The sequence below is a fragment of the Erpetoichthys calabaricus genome, chromosome 4 (assembly GCF_900747795.2).
Source record: "Erpetoichthys calabaricus chromosome 4, fErpCal1.3, whole genome shotgun sequence".
In the NCBI taxonomy this organism is placed as follows: domain Eukaryota; kingdom Metazoa; phylum Chordata; class Cladistia; order Polypteriformes; family Polypteridae; genus Erpetoichthys; species Erpetoichthys calabaricus.
This window is the reverse complement of record NC_041397.2, coordinates 243,803,181-243,810,210: the sequence shown is the minus strand read 5'-3', so window position 1 is coordinate 243,810,210 and position 7,030 is coordinate 243,803,181. Positions and strand designations below refer to the sequence as shown.

General features: G+C 38.4%; 1 protein-coding gene across 2 annotated transcripts in view; it reads left to right on the top strand.

Moving 5' to 3' along the window:
* The window catches only part of LOC114650710 (tripartite motif-containing protein 3-like), a 126,207-nt gene continuing 119,177 nt past the window's right edge, over positions 1 to 7,030 (top strand). Inside the window, exon 1 of one of the 2 annotated variants that reach the window (XM_028800518.2) lies at positions 1 to 237. The gene's annotated coding sequence lies outside the window, so the exon portion shown is untranslated. Of the gene's footprint in view, positions 244 to 7,030 lie in introns of both variants that reach the window. The other variant, XM_051926750.1, reaches the window with a different exon arrangement.

The window sequence follows — 7,030 nt, the reverse complement described above, 5'->3', positions numbered from 1 at the left end:
AATATGAAAAGGCAGCACACAAATGGGCCTGCTCGTCAGATGGGGGCTGGTGTGGCATGACATCACTACCCAGCTGTTCTCATTCAGGCTCTGTGTGTGTGTGAGAGAGAGAGAGAGACAGAAGAGGGAGGAGGTCAGTAGAAATGATCTGCTGAGAGTGATTCTTAGTCACCGGGCCCTGTTTTCTCCCAACAGGAAGAAACAATGAGGACTGCCTGACACCAAAGCCTCACTGCAGTAAGTGTAAGTTCATTTTCATCTTATTCTTTTAAAAAACACCAACGATGGCTTTAGCACACATGGGAAGGGCTTGTTTGTGATTGCTGTGGTGAAGCTGTCGTTCTGCTGCTGTTTGGCCTAAATGTGTTGAACTGCTCAGCAGTATAGCTTCTAATTGTGTTCCTTAACTACTGTGTGCACACCCCTGCTCAGGATTTTCCTCCATTTACTCAAAAGACACCAACATGCACACGCACAGACACACAAATGTACACACCCACATACAGAAAAGGAAACCTGTTCTTAATGGATGGTGTGCTAAATGCTTCCTTTTTGAAGGGGAATTCAATTGTCCTCACGTGTGCCTGCCTGCAGCCGTGGATGCTGTCTTTTAGGCGGTCTGGCTGTCTAAGACATTTGCCCACTGCATTTTTCTTCAGGCCTCATATTTCATATTCTGCTGAAAGTGGAACAATATTCAGCAGCAGTTACAACAATGCGTTTCCCTTGTGTAGATTCACCAGTTTGATTTCTGCTATGATGCTGCTGCCAGTGCTGATGTTTTTGGGTGTTAACTGTGCAGATATTTAGTTATATTGGCCCATTGTCAGTGTTTGGAATACAAAAACCGCATCCGTTAGAGGGCAGGTGGAAGCTCGGCTGGTGCGGCACGTCAGCCAAATGAATGCATTACAAGAGGGTTAAACAATCTGAGGCATGGCAAATGATATGCTTCACATATACACATGTATTGACAACAGTCTGGACAAACTGGGAAATGAAATCAGAAGCACGAAAATAAGAACATGCAGAAATTACCAGGGTATCGACTCTCTGGTGTTGCTTTCTTAGGAACAGATTCCAGAATACAAACAATTTGTAAAGCGGTTTGTGATCCATTAAGTGATGCCATGTTATTGCTATCATTAGCCCTGATATGGGATGGAAGGAATGAATTATTGATGATTATCACCGTTTTGTTCTTCAGGTCTGTAAATGAGAAAAAGAGTCTTATCTCTTTCAGTAGTTTTCTTGATTTTGCATTATTCTTTTCTTTTTTTTAAATTCAGTAGCAAAAAGGTAATTTCAAATGTCTGAGCCAAGCAGAATTCCTGAATTTTAATTACAAGATGCACATAATGACCTCAATGCACATTTAAATTGCTCCCCTAGGGCTGCTGTTTTTTTGGCCACTGACTGATATTTCATCCAAACTGCATTTGTTCCTGATACAGAGTACACAATTTATCTCTCTGGATTACTCTGCAATATGCAAGCTGGTACAACTGTTAATGCTCCAGAAGTCTGATTATGAATGTTGGACAGATCAATGTCTTTGTGGGTGTTTGCATGTTCTCCTCATGTCAAGGTAGTTGTTTTTTTTTTTCAAGTACTTCAGTTTTTCTCCCACATAGTCCTTTGTTAAGTTAATGTGACTTTCAATAGACCCTCCATGGGCAAACATGGGTGTTTATATGAGTAAACCCTGTGATGGACTAGCATCATGCTTGTCAATAAATGTCTAAATAATGACATGTAAATGAATGGGTAACAGCCATTTGCCACAAGATATTTGTATTGCATTTTTATATTATAAACTGAAATGTTATGTATTTAAGGAAATATAGGTAATGAGTATAAAATTTGGAGTAAGAAGAAGAATGTAAATTGATACGTTAAAATTGTATAGTAATATCAAGTGTTCTTGACTAAATTGTCTTTCCCTTAAATAGATTAGATGTGTACCCATGGGAGTCTGCTTTGTAAAGGATGGTTTTGCTGAAATTTATTTTACTGTGAAAGCAAGACACTGAACAACATTATAGTGACCAACAGATTCAACATATTTGTCATGTTATCCAGGATAATTCAGATGCATTGGGTTAGATGAATCAATTAACTTAAGCTTGTTATTTTTTTCAAGTTACTATAATAAAGTTCTTCAGAAAATTAATAAGCAAGGTATGTGTGGTTTGATGTGTCCTGCTTGAAGTGGCCAGGGAGCTCACCTCTATAGAGTGTACCCTTGTGATTGATGGGAACCATGCCCATTAATCTGACTCACAGCTGGCCTTACATGAGGCTGTGTGGTTGTGTATATGAGTGTGTCCTGTGGTGAACTGGAGCTGTGGCCATTAGTTTGGTTCTCAATTGGACCTATATGAGTGAGAAATGTCATGTAAATGAGTTTGTCCTGTGATGGAAGGGAACCATGCCCAGTAATCTGACTATCTACTGGCCCTATTTGATTCTGTGTAGGTGAGTATATACTGTAAGTGTGCTCTGCAGTGAACTGGCGCTGTGTCCACTAATTTATCTCTCAATTAACAATACTAATACTAGTACTACTACTAATAATAATACTATTAATAATAATAATATAAAAATTATAATACATTTTATAGAGCACCTATAGAATACATCACATAATGCTTTATAGTCTGTAAAACAATTATATAACACAGTAAAATTAAAAATAACAAACATGGAACATTAAACAAATATATAGCCTATATTCAGTTCAATTCACAGAATCAGTGAAACCACAAACAGCACACAAAGTACATTAATGGAGCAGATTTCAGTCAGCTGAACATCAAAATCATGACAATATTAAGTCCCCTTAATATCATAATTGAAATATGGTTGTTGACTCCAGTCAATGTCATTACTTGTGAAAATCTGTGCTTCAAACAAAATCACAGTTCTTATGACACAGACTAGCAGGGCACCAACCTGTCCTGGGCATTCTACAATGTAAGTGTGTCTGGGATGACCAGATATGAGCATTTCATCCTTGTATCCTTGAATTCCAAGGCTCCTAATATCTCTGGTGTCGCATCAGAATGCTGAGAAGAGAAAAAGAATAGGAAAGTGTCATTTACAATTAATAATGGTTGCCAAGCTTTTATTTTTGTGCAAATGAGTAGCTACAGTATTCACAATAAGCACAGCTACAGTGTCTATAGAATGTATTCACCCCTTGGCAGTTTTCACCTTTTATTGTTAAACAACATTGAGTCACAATAGATTGAATTTGCTTTTTTGCTACTGAGCAACAAAAAACGTTAAAGTCAAAGTGAAAATAGATCTGTACAAAGTGGTGTAAATGAATTACAAATATAAAACACAGAATAATTGATTGCATAAGTATTCACTTTTGGGACACCTAAATCATCACTGGTACAGCTGATTGGTTTTAGCAGTGACATAATTAGTTAAATGTCTGTAGTCAGGGGGTTTTAAATTATTGTAATATAAATGCACCAGTATCTGAAAGGTCCAACTTTTGGTGAGTCAGACTAAACACCACGTTTAGCGTAATCCAAACACAACACATTATTAAAAATGCATCATCTCCATCATGGAGTATGGTGATGGCAGCATTATGTTGTGGGGATGCTTCTCTGCAGCAGGCTCTGAAAAGCTTGTGAGGGTGAAGGGTAAAATGAATGCAGAAAATATGCAATAATGCTGGAGGAAAACCTGATACTGTCTACAAGAAATGTGAACCTTGGGAGAAATTTTGTTTTCCAGTAAGATGACAACCCAAGCATGAAATCAAAGCTACACATAAAATGTCTTAAACACAACAAACGTCCTAGAGCTGTCGAGTGAGAGTCCAGATTTCAATCTAAATGAAAATTTGTGGCTGGACTTGAATAAGGCTGCTCATTCACAAGCCCCATGCAACATGATAGAACCTCACCAGTTTTGCAAAGAAGAATGGGGGAAAAGTTGGAGTGTCCACACAGACCTGAAATACTGACCTGAAAGGGTGAATACTTATGCAACCTGTTGTTTCCTGTTTTATATTTGTAACTAATTTAGACCACTTTGAGGATAATCCTTTTCCACCTTTCTGTTGATTAGTGTCAAAAAAGACAACTTAAATGTGTATGTGTATGTTAGACTAAAGCAGAGTCCGCAGTATGTATTTTAAAAGATGACTGAAGGGGCATCCTTTATAGAAGCAGGCAGGTTATTCCACAGTTTTGTGGATCTGTAACTAAAAACTCAATTTCCCACTGTTGACTTGTTAATCCTTATAATTTTTAGTAGACTGTCAATCTTGAGAGCTTAATGCACTCTCTGCTTTGTACAGTATGTATTCATGAGCTCAGATAAGGTAAGTGGAGCCTAGGTTATTTAAAGCTTTATATGTAAAAGGAAAGATTTTGACCACAGTTATAAATGTTGACTGGCTGAATGTTTAATGGCTTAAGAATGGGAGTTAAGTGGTCATACTTTATAGTTCTAGTAATGATTCTGGCAGCAGCATTTTGAATTACCTCAAAGCTACAAATAGATCAATTTGAATGGTCTGTGAATAACATATTGCAGTAGTCAATTTTAATATAAATAAATTTATGAATTACATTTGTTTGTGGAGAACTGCACAAAGAATTAAAAGAAGGTAAAATGCAAAACATCAAGCATTTAAAATAAGATTTTAAATCTGAGTTTAAACTTGTCAGATCAGGAGAGTTTGTTATTAGCTGAGGAAAGCATTTCACAATTTAGAAGCATAGAAGGGAGTAATTACTCTACATTTAAAATTAACTGTGATATATTAGATATACGGCCTTTGGTGACACTAAACCAATGAATAGCTTTATCAATCAGTAAAAAAATCCTATGATCAGTTACAAAAATCGTGGGAAACCACTGCAGTTTCTTAAGAGTGGAAGTGATATGCTCTTTTTATAAAACCTCCTTAGTAAAAAGACATGGTAGACAGATACCATTTTCATTAACATAACTTATGCCTTGTTCATTAACTTGACTTTCAATCAGCGGTGCTACGTGATAGAGTGTGGATGTGTACATGAGCGTGTCCTATGATGGACTGACAGGGTCAGTTTGTGTCTTGAGCACATGCTTTCATGACAGCCTAAGGAACATGTGACCCTGAATGAGAAGATGAACTAGTTTCAGAAAACGGATGACTGGATAGAAGTCTGTCACAGGTATTAGTGACTACATGACTCTAATGCTTGAATTAACCATGCTTACAAAATGGATGAGTTAAGTGAATGGTAGTGTGATTTAGTGCAATGCAATGATATAAAATGTGAGGCATTGTGGTAAACAGATATGGTAGAGGAATGATGCTGCTGATAATGATTAATAGTAGGACCTTTGCCTATTGAGAAGGTTCTGGGAGATCCAGAGGGACAACACCTTTATAGAAACAGTGGATTATGTAACAGGCCATCACAAATATAAATAAAACAACTATTACACTGAGATTCCAACATAGGGAATTCATTTGTACTGTAGATGACACAGATAATGGTGCGATCCATACAGCATCTACAGGGGACCATTGCTTTCCAGCTGCCTGTATAGACATATCAAAAGAACACATATCTGTGCATCTCCATGCCATAATGCACTGCTGCTTATTTCACTTTCACTAACCATATACAGTATATACACACACATATGTATATATGCAGATATGTAAATAGTGTGATACGACAGCTCCCAGGCACAGACAGACAGACGCTGAATGTCCAAAAACACACACTGTTTATTTACAAAAGTGTCCTGCACACAACACAGTGCTCCAATCTGCCCAAACTCAGTCCCTTCTTTCCTTCACTGTCTGTATTCTTTCCTCCTCTACTCCTCTCCTCCCAAGTTTCGTCTTCCTCCTCCCAACTCTGGCTCCCGAGTGGAGAAAGGTGTCCTCTTTAATAAGCACCCGGATGTGTTCCAGGTGCTCCTTGATGACCTCCCAGTGGCACTTCCTGGTGTGGCAGAAGTGCTGCATGAGCACCCGGAAGCACTCCGGGTGTCCCTGGAATTCCTTCCATCAGCACTTCCGCCACACTTGGAAGCGCTGACGTCCAGGGCTCCACAATCCTGCGGGGGCCCTGCTGTGGTGACTGTGAGCCCCAATAGGGTTGAGCTTCTACACTCTGTTCCTGTGGGCCCCATAAAAACCAGGTTGGCAGCCCTCTCGTGGCCCAGGGGAGGTATAGTCCCTCTCTGGGTCCTTCTAGGCGTCCCGACTGGGCATGGCCTCCAGCTGTCTGCCACAATAGATAGATAGATAAATATGAATTTTTCACCTAATACTAAAAATAATCCTAAAATTAAAACCCATCTTTGGAACAATAAAATGTTTCCAAAATAACTTGTCTCATCAAAGGGCATACCAAGTCAATATATTTGAAAATTATTAAATAATTGAAAGACAAATAGCTTGGTGTGATTAGATGTACCCAGTCTGAGCCTGCTGTGCACTATATAGGTCTAAGCCAGTTTATGAAGCAATTAAAAAATAAATAACCTCTCCCAAAACCAAGAGGCCAAGAGATGGCCTTTGTTACTGTGTCTTGCACAGTGGTTACACAGAATGTATAATTCTATTTTGGCATCGCTAGGTGACATAGATGGGTAATGATAGACCCAAATGGTCTGTGTAGTCAAAGATTTTCAATTCATCCATTTTTGAATGACTTGTTTCAGTTTTATGGTCACAGGGTCTAAAGAGTACCCCATCTGCATTAAGCACAAGACAAGAAATAACTTTCAAATGGAATGCCTCTCCATTATGGTACATAGTAACACAGATAGGACTAATTAAGTGTTGCTGATTATTACATTACATTTACATATTTGGCTAAAACCTTTATCCAAGGTGACTAACAGCATTTATAATATAATTGGTTACATTTCTATTGGTTTTCCAATTGGAGCACAGGCAGGTCAAGTGACTTGCTGAGGGTCACACAACATCATTAGCAGGATATGAATCCACAACCTCAGGGTCTGAAGTCTAAAGTCTTAACCACTACAC